Source organism: Halichoerus grypus, chromosome 2 (genome assembly GCF_964656455.1).
Source record: "Halichoerus grypus chromosome 2, mHalGry1.hap1.1, whole genome shotgun sequence".
NCBI lineage: Eukaryota > Metazoa > Chordata > Mammalia > Carnivora > Phocidae > Halichoerus > Halichoerus grypus.
The window spans coordinates 166745683-166759987 of NC_135713.1; the positions used below are offsets into that span (position 1 = coordinate 166745683).

Genomic DNA, 14305 nt, shown 5'->3' on the forward strand with positions numbered 1-14305 from the left:
CAACCCATAGCTGTACATATTGTAGTCTTCGTTGCTTTGTAAAAAAAAAAAAAAAAATTAATCTTAGAACATTTATATATGAAACATTTTGAAATCACTTCATCAGTAAATCTAAATACTTAAAGAAAAAAGTATGAACAGACTTCATGACTATTTGATCACAAAAAGCACTTGGCAACACACTTCCAGAATGTTAAAATTTTTAATTTTTATTTATTTCTACTCTACTAAGGACAAAGCCAACAAGTACTACTGTAAAGCAGATAAGATAATTTGTTTTAAACAAATCTGACATGAAGCAAAAGAAGTGGAAAAGTGATTTATTGACTACATAACACAGATCCTATCACAGCATAATTAGGCAAATTAGTGTGTTTTCTCATTTCCTTAAGAAAAAAAGCATTTCTACAGAAAGGTTTGTAACCTAATCATTTTCCGAAAATCCAATTCCAATGTTATACAAAATAGTATGAACCCTAAAAATTCACAGCTCGAGGAGAATGTCCATAAGATGGCCCGCCTGTATGCATTAATCTTTAATAATTCTTCAAGAACTACTAAAATCACAGAAAGGAAAAGGAGAGGGACATGAAAGAGTACAAATTTATTTTATTTGAATCCTAGTGAAAACCCAACATGCTCACAAAAAAAATGTCAATCTAGTGTGTAAAGAGAGCGAGAGAGACACCAAAACTGTTCAAACATGGCAGGGTCCCTCTCGAGAGGCCATATCTCCCAACAATAACAACAGGAACAGATATACTTCCCAGGGACAGATCTCAGGGGAAGAATATTAAACCGGTACTGTTATCGATTTAAAACCAAAGGAAAAAGGGTAACCTTTCCAAGGGAAGCGCCATTACTTCCCTCTCCAGCTCCCCCTCCCTTTCAGTGTATACACGGGCCTATGTATGAAGAAACTGCCTTGGACTTCTGCAGCATTGCAGTAGACTAAAGGATGGGGAAGGGGGAAGGGTAGGGGGAGAGAAACGCTTCCATCACCCATGTAGGAGTATAGATTTCCTGAGCAGGGGTGGAAGCCACCCAGCAGGCTACCCTTCCCAAGAATACAGACACTACAAAGGAGGAGAGGGAGGAGCAGAGGGATCAGAAGGGAAAGGGACCTCGCGCCTTTAAATCGGGGTGCACATCAACCCAGTCTCCCCAAGAGAGCCACACCTTCCTCGAGACATCCCCTTCCACCACCCCTTCCGGTGACCCTCAGGAAAGAGGGATGTAATTGCTCTTGCCCCTCAAAACGGGAGGGCGCCTAGCTCACCAGCTTCTTCACCCCACCCACAGAAATCACAGACCCTCCCTGTCTCCCTCCCTACCCCACCCCCACCTCCCTTCTCGGAGAGGCCAGAGTGGGCCGAATTTCCCCGCCCCCTCCATGTCTCCCTTTCCCAAAGCAGAGGTGCCCTTACCCTTTCGCCGACAGGTCTGGGGCGGAGTAGGCAGGCGCAGCCCCCCTGCAGCGCTCGGGTAGCCGCTACGCTGGAGGGCGAAGAGTGAGGAGGAGGGGGCCTGGCGACCGACTGCCGCCCCCCCCCCCCGGAGCCCCAGCAAGCCGCCCAGCCCAAGCTCTGCGACAAGGGGCGGGGGGGGAGGGGGCGAGGGGACGACCGGGGTCGAGGAGGCGCCCTCAGAGCTTGGGCTCAGCTAAGATGGCGCGGGGAAGTGCTGGGAGCCGCCGCCGCCGCCGCCGCCTCGGGGGAACCGGCCCGGGCCTCGGCCGCCTTCCGTCCTCACACAGCCGAGGCCCTCTCGTCCCCCGCCACGGCCCCTCAGCGGGCGGGCCCACGCACAGCCCTCCGCCACCACCACCACCCCTGGGAAGGGGGCGCTCACAAAGGGAAGAGAGGCCGCGGGCCGGCCGGCCGGCGGCGGGGCGGGGTCCCCAGGGGCCGGGAGGCCTCAGAGGTTCGCGGGTGCCTCGCGCTCTCGGCCCGCGAAGGGCGCAGGCAAGCGGGACCCCTCCTCTCTCCTCAGACAGGCGGCGGCACCGACTCACTATCTTTGCCACCCTCCCTCTCTCTCTCTCTCTCCGAGCCCTGAAGCCACAGAGCCCGGCCGCTGCCCAGGTTTCCCCCCCCTTCCCCGACACCACTCCCCTCCTCCCGACAGTCATCCCAGTCTCCGATCTCGCGAGATTTCCCGCCTGACAGGCCCGACCCTGCGCGAGACACGACTGCGAACGCGTGCGCGCCCTCACGGGAGCGCGCGAGTGCTTGCACTGGGCGGAGTCTCCCGGGTACCCGGAGTCCCAGCCTCGGTCCAGCCTCGTCGCACGCAGCTGGCGGATCTCTTCTGCCACGCGGGCATCAGGTGCATTCATTTCACCCTGAAATCTGAGAAAGAAGAGTTTATCAGCTCTCCTCCTCTGTTCTCACTTCCAAAATATCCGCCCCCCAAAACCCTGCGAATGAGAAGCTTGCCCTGGCATGTAGGATATCCAGTTCTTACACACCTTGGTTCAACTACTCCGTGGAATTCAGAGGTAATCTGGTCAGTGTAATCAGTATGTAGTTGAGTTTTTGAGATTCTAAAAGCTTATAAGAACTTCTGGAATGGTAACAAGAGTTGAGAATACAGATTAAACCACCCTGTATGTTGGTAATGGTAGGAAAGAGACAAATTCTTGTGAAGTTTTGGTTTATGTCTTTAGTAGATTGAGTGACGATAAGTTTTGGAAACAGGAGCAGCAAACAAACTGAAGAGTCCTACGCGTCCTAACGCAGGAAAGAGAGCTTCTAATTTTTTTGTGTGGTGAAAACGTTTTTTTAGAGGAAAACTCCTTCAGTGGACTATAAAGAGCAATTTTATTCAGGAACCAAAAAGTATGCCTCAAGTGCAGTCATAAAAAAATCTTGATTCTTCAACTGGTTAAGCAGTGAGATAAATAGATCTGTTGTGTGAGACTTATGAGTAAGAGTGTACCCCGGAACAACTGGAAGTTACAGTAAACTAGGAAAGTAAACGCTATGATCAGAAAAACAAGGGTGCCTGGGTGGCTCAGTTGGTTAAGCAACTGCCTTTGGCTCAGGTTGTGATCCTGGAGTCCCGGGATCGAGTCCCACGTCAGGCTCCCTGCTCGGTGGGGGGTCTGCTTCTCCCTCTGACCCTCTTCCCTCTCATGCTCTCTGTCTCTCGTTCTCTCTCTCAAATAAATAAATAAAATCTTTAAAAAAAGAAAAGATATCCTCTTCGGTGGGTTATACATATAATTTGTTCTAAATATGCTTTTTCGTAGTAAGGGGGTTTGCTCTGTCAGTCAGTCCTCTTTTCACCTATATTGTCAACTACTCTGAAGTGGCAACTTACCCTCAGCATTAAAACATGCCCTAGTTTCTTTGGAGGGAAAAGAAGGATTACAATCTTCATCTCTCCTCCCCTTCAAAGCCAAGCTTCTGGGAAAAGTTGTCTGTCTTCCCACCTCCACTGAAACTGATCTTATTACAAAAGTCAAGAGTGACCTCCTACTTGCTGTGTCTAGTGGAGTCATTTTATTTTATTTTTTTAAGATTTTATTTATTTATTTGACAGAGAAAGAGAGCAACAGAGGGAGAGGGAGAAGCAGACTCCCCACTGAGCAGGGAGCCCCATGTGGGACTCCATCCCGGGGCCCCGGAACCATGACCCGAGCCGAAGGCAGATGCTTAACCGACTGAGCCACCCAGGCACCCTATAGGAGTCATTTTAATGCTTCTTGACATCTGCAATATTAGACATAGTTGATACTCCTTCCATCTTGAAACTGTGTTCCTCCTTGGCTTTTCAACACCACTCAAAACCAGTTTTCCTTCTACCTTCTTGTCCTTGGAGCCTCTCTTCCTCCATCTACCCCTCAAATGATGCCCTTCCAATCCTGATCCCTTCTTCTGAAAGTTACAGCAAGAATGTTCTCTTCTAGTTATTTCATACATTTAGGAATGGAAAGAGATTCAGGCTTTCCTATAATATTTATTCTTAATTTTCTATGGAAAATTTCAAACATACACAAAAGGAATGGGATATAATAATAAACCCCCATGTGGGGGCGCCTGGGTAGCTCAGTCAGTTGAGCGTCTGCCTTCGGCTCGGGTCATGATCCCGGGGTCCTGGGATTGAGCCCTGCATCGGGCTCCCTGCTCGGCCAGGAGCCTGCTTCTCCCTCTCCCTCTGCCCCCACCCCTCACTTGTGATCTCTCTCTCTCTCTCTCTGTATCAAATAAACCCCCATGTGTCCATCACCTAGCTTCAACTGTTATCAACCATTTTTATCATTCTTGTTTCACCTATTCTCTCACAGCCTTTTCCACCCAATGTAATCCCCCTCCCACCAATGTATTTTTTTTAAGATTTATTTGTGAAACAGAGGGAGGAAAAAAGAGAGAGTGAGTGGGGGGAGAGGCGGGGCTAAAGGGAGAGAATCTGGAGCAGACGCCTCCCTGAGTGTGGAGCTCTGTGCGGCACTCAATCCCATGACCCTGAGATCATGACCCCAGCCAAAATCAAGAGTCAGGGGCTTAGCCAACTGAGCCACCTAGATGCCGCCCCCCCAAGTGTATTTTTAAGTAAATCTCTAGTAAACCATCATAACATTTTACCTGAAAATACTTCAATATGTGTCTTTGAGAAATGCTTTGGTTGAAACATAACCACAATATCATTATCACACCTTTACAATAATTTCTTATTATTTAATACCCAATCCATGTTCAGTTTTTCCCAAAGTTTCCAAAATGTCATTTTACAGTCCATTTGTCTGAACCAGGACCTGAAGTTCTACACTTTGCCTTTGATTAATAGATATGTCTCTTTTTAAAAAAAAAAAAAAAAAGATTTTATTCATTCGAGAGACAGACAGAGAGCACGAGCAGGGGAGAGAGGCAGAGGGAGAAGCAGACTCCTGATGAGCTGGGAGCCTGATGTGGGGCTTGATCCCAGGACCCTGGGATCACGACCTGAACGGAAGGCAGACACTTAACCATCTGAGCCACCCAGGCACCCCTAGATATGTCTCTTATATCGCTTTTCATATATAACAGTTCCCCCTCCCTTTTTTCTTCCTTTTTTTTTTTTAAAGATTTTATTTATTCATTTGAGAGAGAGAGAGTGGGAGGGAGAGGGAGAGAGAATCTGAAGCGGACTCCGCACTGAGCGCAGAGCCTGACATGGGGCTGGATCCACGACCCTGAGATCGCCACCTGAGCCAAAACCAAGAGTCCGACGCTCAACTGACTGAGCCACCCAGGAGCCCCTCTTTCCTTTTTGTAAGCAGTTTATTTGTCTAAGAAATCAGATTATAGATCCTGTAGAATTTTCCACATTCTGGACTTGCCAATTGCATCCTCACAATGTCATTTCACATTTGCTTCATTGCCCATATTTCTAAACTGGTAGTTAAATCTAAAGGTTTGCTCTTGTATAGGTAGTGTTTCTTTTTATAATATTTTGTGTCTGCTACTACCTCATTCTCCCTCTTAACACCACCTGTACCATAAATTGTAGCTCCACCCCTCTCTCTGATTCCCCAGCACATAGCGTATCTTAAGAGACCCTGCCTGTCTTTTTAAAAAATTATTATTCCAGATCTCTACCTATGATCTGGTACTAAGAGGCCTCCCTCCTCAAATTCTTCAAATTTCACACACACAACACACTCATACATACATACACGTGGGCTTATCCTGTCAAATTTGTTCAACAGTCAAGTATCATTGGTTGATACTGCAAAAGATATCAGTTAATTTCAAAAATTGTATCCAAACAAGAAAATTACACTCATTCATGGTAGGAAAATAACTTAATACTTAGAACAATTGCAGATTTTGCACCTTCTGTGATTTAACTCCTGAACATTTCTCAAATTCATCCCTTTCTTCATCCCCACTGCCTCTGCTATGGTGGTTCATACTGTTTCTAACCTGGGGTACTGTAATTGCCTTCCAACTACTCTCCTCACCCCCTGGGGTGCCCCATTCTCTATACTGAGGTGAATGGTTTTAATCTTCCTAAAATGCAATTTCTAAAAGCTGAGTGTGTCATTTCTCTGCTTAAAACTCTTCCATGGCAAAAAAAAAAAAAAAAAAAAGAAACAAAAAAACTCTTCCATGGCTCCCCAAAACCGTCCAAGTAAAATCCAGACAAAACCCCTGCATACCTCTCTAACTTTATTTAGGATGTTCCCACCATCCTGAACCATTATTCACTCTTCTGCTTAACTGCTCATATGCTGTCTTCAAGATGCAGCATTGCACTCCTCTGCCTGAAAGACCTCCTCTAGTTGGCTAATATCCTTCAAGATTTAGCTCACATGTCACCTCCGTGAAAAGCTTTCTCATATCTCAATTAGGTATTCCTTGAGCCTACAAATTGGGGTCAGAAAGCTGTGCGACGGACACCTGGCTGGCTCAGTAGGTAGAGCATGCCACTCTTGGTCTTGGGGCCCTCAGTTCAAGCCCCATGTTGGGTATAGAGATTGCTTCAAATAAAAATTTCTTAAAAAAAGAAAGTAAGCTAGCTGTGGGGTGAAGAATGGGTACCAACCATGTTTTGACCTTGATAAAAAAGTTACCTAAGCAGTGACAAAACCAAGAATAAGCTTTTTCCGTACACTGACATATTTAATCGTCACAACAAACTTGTGCAGTAGGTTCTGTTATGATTACTTCCAATTTATAGGTAAGGAAACTAGGGTTCAGAGAGTTATGTCACTTGCCCAAGATCACACAACTAATAAGTGGTGAGCTAGAATTTGAACCCCGTTGTGAATGAATCTAAACCACATTCTCCTTCCACCATATTCCACTCCTGGCACCACCAATCGAGGACAGCTTGATGCCATGCACATATTTTTTGTGTGTAAGAGATGCCTGACCATGTGTAATGTCAGTATATTTGTTGTCATGCATGGATCTATGGGTGAAAAGGCAGCTTGTCAATGTGCAGGTGGGTGCACTGACCGATCTGGTATCTGTCCGATTAAACGATCCTTTCAGTGTTGTTACTCAGTAAAAGACCAAGTCGTCTTCAACTCAATTTAACAAATATTTATTGAGTTCCTACTGTATGTTAGGCTTAAGTAAAACACAGAAAGGGCAAATGGAACTAATGTTTATAGAGTTACTCTGTGCTGAGAACTGTATGAAGCAAGTTCTTTACATTCATTATCCCCTTAATCTTTCCAACAACCCTGAAAAAAGGATGATGATGATGATGATGACTCCCAACAGAGAGGAAGAAAGTGCAAAAAAATCAAGTACCTTTGTGCAGCTCAGCATGGAGAGCTAAAATTACAGTACAGGTTCAATATGAATTTTAAGCTGCTTTTTTTTTTCACTGCTTATTGGTTCCCTTTCTCAAATCCCTCCCCACACTAGGAACTCAAAATCCTGTTAGAGGGGTGCCTCGGTGGCTCAGTCGGTTAAGCGTCCGACTCTTGATTTCGGCTCGGTCATGGTCTCAGGGTCCTGAGATCAAGCCCAAGTCAGGCTCTGCACTGGGCGTGGAGCCTGCTTAAGATTCTCTCTCTCTCTCTCCCTCAGCCCCTCCCTCACTAAAAAGAATCCTATTAGAGAGATTAGATCTGCATGCACAAAGCTAAATAACAGGGGCGCCTGGGTGGCTCAGATGGTTAAGGATCTGCCTTTGGCTCAGGTCATGATCTCCAGGTCTTGGGAATGAGCCCCACGTTGGGCTGCCAGCTCAGCGAGGAGTCTACTTCTCCCTCTCCCTCTGCCTCTCCCCCTGCTTATGCTCTCTGTGTCTCTCTTTCTCAAATGAATAAATAAAATCTTAAAAAAAAAACATTTAAATAACAATGCAAAACTACCTATTAGCAAATGATGCACAGAACCAGACCTTAATTTATACTTTCCTGGGCCTCAATTTCCTACCTAAGTGCAATAGACTAAAATGATCTTTGGATTCCTTTTAGTTCAAAAATATATAATTACAGGAATGATGCAAATAACATGTACAGATAACTTGAATTCCAAAGTGTGTGTGTGTGTGTGTGTGTGTGTGTGTGTGTGTGTGTGTGTGTGTGTGGCGTGCATTTAGAAACAGAAGAAATGCTTCTTCGGGTGTTTTAACTGACTCCTATTAAAATGTGGGAGAACTGCATTGGTCATGATAATATCTCCATCCAACTTTAACTAGCGTATAAATTTTTTGAATTACATTGTGATTATTTATGGAAACCTCTATCTCCTTACAGTCGAAGGCAAAAACCATTGAAGCTGAGTACATGACAGGGTAGTTGGTGAGAAGGATGTGTCTTAGAATTTTCACTGTAGGGGAACCTGGGTGGCTCAGTCGGTAAGCGTCTGCCTTCGGCTCAGGTCATGATCCCGGGGTCCTGGGATCAGGCCCCGCATCGGGCTCTCTGCTCGGCGGGAAGCCTGCTTCTCCCTCTCTCACTCCCCCTACTTGTGCTCTCTCTCTCTCTGTCAAATAAATAAATAAAATCTTTAAAAAAAAAAAAAAGAATTTTCACTGTAGAAACCAGGGGTGAGGCACTCCATGAAACTGATAATCAACAAATAAATAAATCAGTATGTTACTGGCAGCTCATTCAGTGCATCCTGGGCTATCAGTTCATCCACAGATTTTGTCTTTAGGCTCCAAGACCAACCAACTAAGGCAGGTTTAAGTCTGGTTGTCATACCTCACCCAGACATGTCTACATAAGGCTGTCTCAGATAAGTATGGCTTCCACAGGCTGGAAAATAAAGCTCATCATGTATAAAGTTGTTTCTTGAGCTCTGCACTCCCACATAATTGAGTTCATTTTGTGAACATCTTTGAAAGGGCCCTGCATGTGGAGGCAGCAGATTCGTCCACTTTAACCCACAGGAATAGATAAATGCGGGGCCAAGGTACCCTAAGGAGAGTAGAATACAATTCAGCTCAGTAAAGTTCTGACCTAGAAACCTTTCAGTCTCCAGTATCTATCAGCTAAGCATCTGCAGCAAGCCATGAATAAGTTAAAGCAGCTGCTCCAGAGTCTAAAAGAAGTCCAAGCCTGAAGATAGCAAGCAGAGGATGTGAAGGTCCTGCAGCAGCAGGCACTGACTATGGAGTCCCACCTCCATCACTTCCTGGTGTCCGTCACTATGCTCCTTGGCATCAGTGTCCTAACCAGGCTGAGCGTTCCTTTCCTTAGCTGCAAAATGGGGTTAACATCACCTTCCTCAAGGGCGCCTGGCTGGCTTAGTCAGTAGAGTGTGTGACTCTTGATCTCAGGGTTGTGAGGTCGAGCCCCACGTTGGGTGTAAAGGTTGCTTAAAAATAAAATCTTTATTTTTTTTTTTTTTAAGATTTTATTTATTTATTTGACAGAGAGTGAGAGAGGGAACACAAGCAGGGGGAGTGGGAGAGGGAGAAGCAGGCTCCCCGCCGAGCAGGGAGCCCGATGCGGGGCTCAATCCCAGGACCCCAGGATCACGACCCGAGCCGAAGGCAGACGCCCAACAACTGAGCCACCCAGGCGCCCCAAAATAAAATCTTTAAAAATGAATAAATAAATAAATGTTTCCTTCCTCAGAGGTATTTAGGATTAACTATAGCATGTAAAGTGCTTACCCCATTTAGAGTGTTAGCTCTGTTTTGTGGGTTTGTGGGTTTTTTTCTCCAAGAGATCAGATTTTTGGGGGAGAAACAGGTGAGTAAGCAGACAAAATATTGTATTGCGAATGCTACAGCAGGAGTGAGCTCAGGATGCTTTGGGAACACATGAAAGCTCTCCCAATCCAGCCCCCACGTGGGGGAGTCAGGGAATGCTTCCTAGAGGAGGTGGTATCACTGTTACACTTCTGCCCTTCCCAGGGAGGCTGAAATGCAAATTATTTAAATATGTAATGTCTAGGGGCGCCTGGGTAGTCAGATGGTTAAGCGTCTGCCTTCAGCTCAGGTCATGATCTCCAGGTCCTGGGATAGAGCCCTGTGTCCGGCTCCCGACTTAGCGGGGAGTCTGTTTCTCCCTCTGCCTCTCCCTCTGCTTGTGCTCTCTCTCTCTTTCAAATGAATAAGTAAAATCTTAAAAAAAATAAAAATAAAAAATATGTAATATCTAAGTGGGAGATATAGTAAGAATTTATTTGATTACTTTCAGTTTTGTACTACACGGAACTACAAAACATATTTCTTTGACTAAAGGTAGAGATGAAAAGAAAAAAAGATTTGAGAGACAAAGGTACAATTTTCATGAACCTAGTAAGTAGGGGTATGGCTAGGAATCAGATGTTCACTGGGAGAATTCTGGAAATTAAGAATTAGAAGGTTGAATGCAATCTGATAGGTAACTATACTTAGGATCTCTCTTAAAGGGTAATGTAGTTCGATTTTTTGAAGTAACAAACAAGACACACATTTTGAATTGTGTGCATTAGGTTGTTTATTTCAAGTGTTAGCTCTTATTGTGTATGTGTAAAGATGTAAATATTCATCTCACTGCTCTGACACCACCCTCTGGCAGGCACCCCATGATCAGTGCATCATGATTGTCTGAGACATCTGTGAATGTGGGAAGGGTTGGGCAGCATGTTTGTGGACTGGGAGGTTTTTGGAATTTATCTTCAGGACCAATTGGTGATTTTGTCATGCCCTTCTCTTTGGCTGACATCTGCCAGGATTCAAAAAAACAAAAATAACAAAAAATAAAAAAGACACTACCCTAATTCCTACCAGAGTTGTGCCACATAGGATATGAAACAAACAGCTTGCAATCAAAACATAAAATAAGTTGCTATTTTATTGGTCTGGGATTGTCTTTGGGTCTCCTCTTTAGCCTTATCTTTACGAGGTAGTAATACTATACTAGCAAGAAGTCTTTTGGTTGAAAGTGACTATTTAAATCAGCTTAAGGGGGAGAAAAAAAAGGAAATTTATTAGACCCTGTAATTGAAAAGTCCAGTGCCTCAGGAATTAAAAGAATTTTGTTAGGTGTCTGACTCCCCTTTTTCTGCCTCTCCACATACCATCCCCAGCTCCCAGTTGCTTGGCTATTTTTCTCTATAGACTGGATTTTGTTATAAGATTGTCTGTGTTTTGGGGCGCCTGGGTGGCTCAGTCGTTAAGCCTCTGCCTTCGACTCGGGTCGTGGTCCCAGGGTCCTGGGATCGAGCCCCGCGTCTTCTCCCTCTCCCACTCCCCCTGCTTGTGTTCCCTCTCTCTCTGTCAAATAAATAAATAAAATCTTAAAAAAAAAAAAAAAGATTGTGCTTTGTGAGGACTAGAACTGGCGGTGCAGATGCTTTCCACTGCCGCCACCTAGTTTAATATACCCCAACCCTGAATGCTGCCGTTGCTACTGTCTACACACAGGAAATGAGTCAAGGAATTGTTTTTGTTTTTAAATAGGCTCCATGCCCAATATGGGGCTTAAACTCACCACGCTGAGATCAAGAGTCCCATGCTCTGACTGAGCCAACCGGGCACCCCAAATCAAGTTTCCTAATATTGGTTTTAATCAGATGCTTCCTTTACTGATATGTTGTGTTATGATCACTGGTGACAGGAGCCCCTGTCCCAAAGTTCAGGTTTATACATCCACTTAAACTTGCCTGCTATGTGATGTTTCCTACACAACCTGCTCTCTCCCACTTGCTGCCAAAACCCGAGCAGGGGACAGAGGTCTGGTCTAGTTATCATGAAGCTCATCCTTTCTCCTCCTCATAAATATTCTCAATACTGAAATGTCACAATATGGCAAATGTAGAAATTGAAGGCATTTCGGACTTTGTGAGGATGAACAGATGAGAATTTGGGGCTTATGGGCCATAAACATGTTTCCATGAGAGGTTTAAGCAGAATTCACATAGATCATACTAAGATGGACTTCCATCTTAGTTTATTTCATGCCGCAGAAGGATGCTGGACCAGAACAGGGGGCAGAATGGAGTGGGAGGAATGGCCACAGAAGTTCAGATTTACGTTGCCCCAGTTTACTGACCCCAAAGGCAAAGAAAAGCTTCCCACTCTCTCATAAGAGTACATAAAACACAAAGGAACAGCTCCAGGTGGCCCAGCTTGGGCCTTGTGTCATGTGGTCTTCTGTGGGCTAGTGGCTTCACCAAAGGATGAGACATTTTGATTGCCCTAGCTGGGATTCTGTGATCACCCTGTGGCAAGAGGCTCAGAGTAACAGCTCCACAAGAACTACGCAGAATTGGTGTAGATGGAATGGAAGAGAGAGGAAATTCCCCAAAGGAATGTAGAGTACTTTTTGCCAGAAGAAGAGGGAGCAATTCTGGACAGACAAAAACAACAGATGTTCACTACAAGTAGACTAGAACTGCTGGTGAGGCCAAATGATACGGTTTTGTGGGGATGCTAGCTAGAGTAGAATGTATTAACACTTGCTGTGCTCAGGTAAAAGAAAGCAACCGTCACCTGAATACAATAGAACTTTCATAGATCAATGAGGTCTTCTCACCTTTACCATAACTCTGAGAAATGGGCAGGGCATACTCCTTTTACAGAATATATTTTTGAGACCCAAGCAACACAGAAAAGCACAGCAGAAGAAAAAACAATTCATATGACAGGCCCAGGTATAAATCTGGTATGTACACTATTTTGGGAGGGAGGCGCCTTCCAGACATTCTCAAAGCCTTAGACAATCCTGAAAATATCTGGCATGTGCAGGAGCCCAGAAGATGTCCATCAGCCAGGCACAGAGTGCCAAGGTGACAGCAAGTTCCTGGGAACCCCAGCGAATGTGTGCATCTTTTCCTAGAGTTCTCTATCACACTAGCCTTTGTAGTTGCTTCTACAGAATAGCTGAGTATTCTTCAGAATACTCCAAGATAACAGTTTTTATTCTCTCACTCTTTTTTTTTTTTTTTAAGTGAGCTCTACGCTCAGCATGAGGCTTGAACTCACAACCCTGAAATCAGGAGTGGCATGCTCTACCTACTGAGCCAGGCAGGTACCCCTATTCACTCATTTGTATTTCCATCTCCCACACCTAAACCAATTTCTGACATATAGATGACTCACAATAGATGTTTATGGAATAGTGAATTGATAGATAGCAAACATTTACGGGATGTCAGTTATGTGTATTATGCTGGGCTCTGTGGATATACAGATGAATAAGATACCATTACTGTTCTTGAGATCATAGCCTAATGAGAAAAACCAACACATAAACAGTTCTAAATCATTTAGGACTCTTTGGTTGCAAGTGGCAGAGAATCAGACCCAAAGTAGTTTTTTTTTTCTTAAAGATTTTATTTAATTTTGAGAGAGAGAGCGAGCACAAACAGGGGGAACAGCAGGCAGAGGGAGAAGCAGGCTCTCTGCTGAGCAGGGAGCCTGATGCGGGGCCCGATCCCAGGCCCCTGGGATCATGACCTGAGCCGAAGGCAGACGCTTAACTGACTGAGCCACCCAGGCGCCCCCAAAATTAACCATTTTAAAGTGTCTAGTTCAGTGGAATTAAGTATACTCACTGTTGTGCAACCATCACTGCTGTCCATCTCCAGAACTTTTTTCATCTTCCAAAATGGAAACCCTCTACCTGTTTTTTTGGTTTGTTTTTTTAAGTAGGCTCCATGCCCCCCAGCGTGGAACCCAACACGGAGCCCGAACTCACAGTCATGAGATCAAGACCTGAGCTGAGACCAAGAGTCGAATGCTCAACCGACTGAGCCAGCCGGGCACCTCAAACTCTGTACCTGTTAAACAACAACATCGCATCCTGCCTCCACCCACCCCGTCCCTGCCAGTCTCCACTGTACTTTCTGTCTCTATGAATATGTCTACTCTAAGAACCTCATATAAGAGGACAGCATTTGTCCTTTCATTACTGACTTATTTCACTTAGCATAATGTCTTCGAGGTTCATCCACGTTGTAAGACATGTCAGAATTTCATTCCTTTCTAAGGCTGAATAATATTCCGTTGTATGTACATACCACATTTTGTTTAGGCAGTTGTCTGCCAATGAACATTTGCGTTGTTTCCCCCTTTTGCTACTGTGAATGCTGCTGCTATGAACACGGGTGTATCTGTTTAAGTCCTGGCTTTCCATTTTTTGGGGTGTACAGGAGTTGAGCTTCTGAAGAACAGAAGAAAGAAACAGCAACTTTATTAAAAGGCTATGTCCAGTTCCCATAGTCCCCTTCCACTTCTGGATTTGATCACTCCCACTCTCCTGCCAGACCACAGAGTCAGCCCTTCCCACTGAAGACAAACATGAATACAGAGGTTTTCCCCATCACCACCACTGGCCACAACATTCCGCTTTGGTGGAATTGGAGAATGCACTGAGAAAGCTAGCTTTCCTCTCAGATCATCCTCTTTGAATGATAGC

The 14305-nt window shown here is 44.9% G+C and overlaps 1 protein-coding gene across 2 annotated transcripts in view; it reads right to left on the reverse strand.

Moving 5' to 3' along the window:
* The window catches only part of TAOK1 (TAO kinase 1), a 154535-nt gene extending 152427 nt beyond the window's left edge, over positions 1-2108 (reverse strand). For both annotated transcript variants that reach the window (XM_078068109.1, XM_078068110.1), the window contains exon 1: positions 1428-2108. The gene's annotated coding sequence lies outside the window, so the exon portion shown is untranslated. The remainder of the gene's footprint in view (positions 1-1427) is intronic.
* Positions 2109-14305: the final 12197 nt, after the last annotated feature.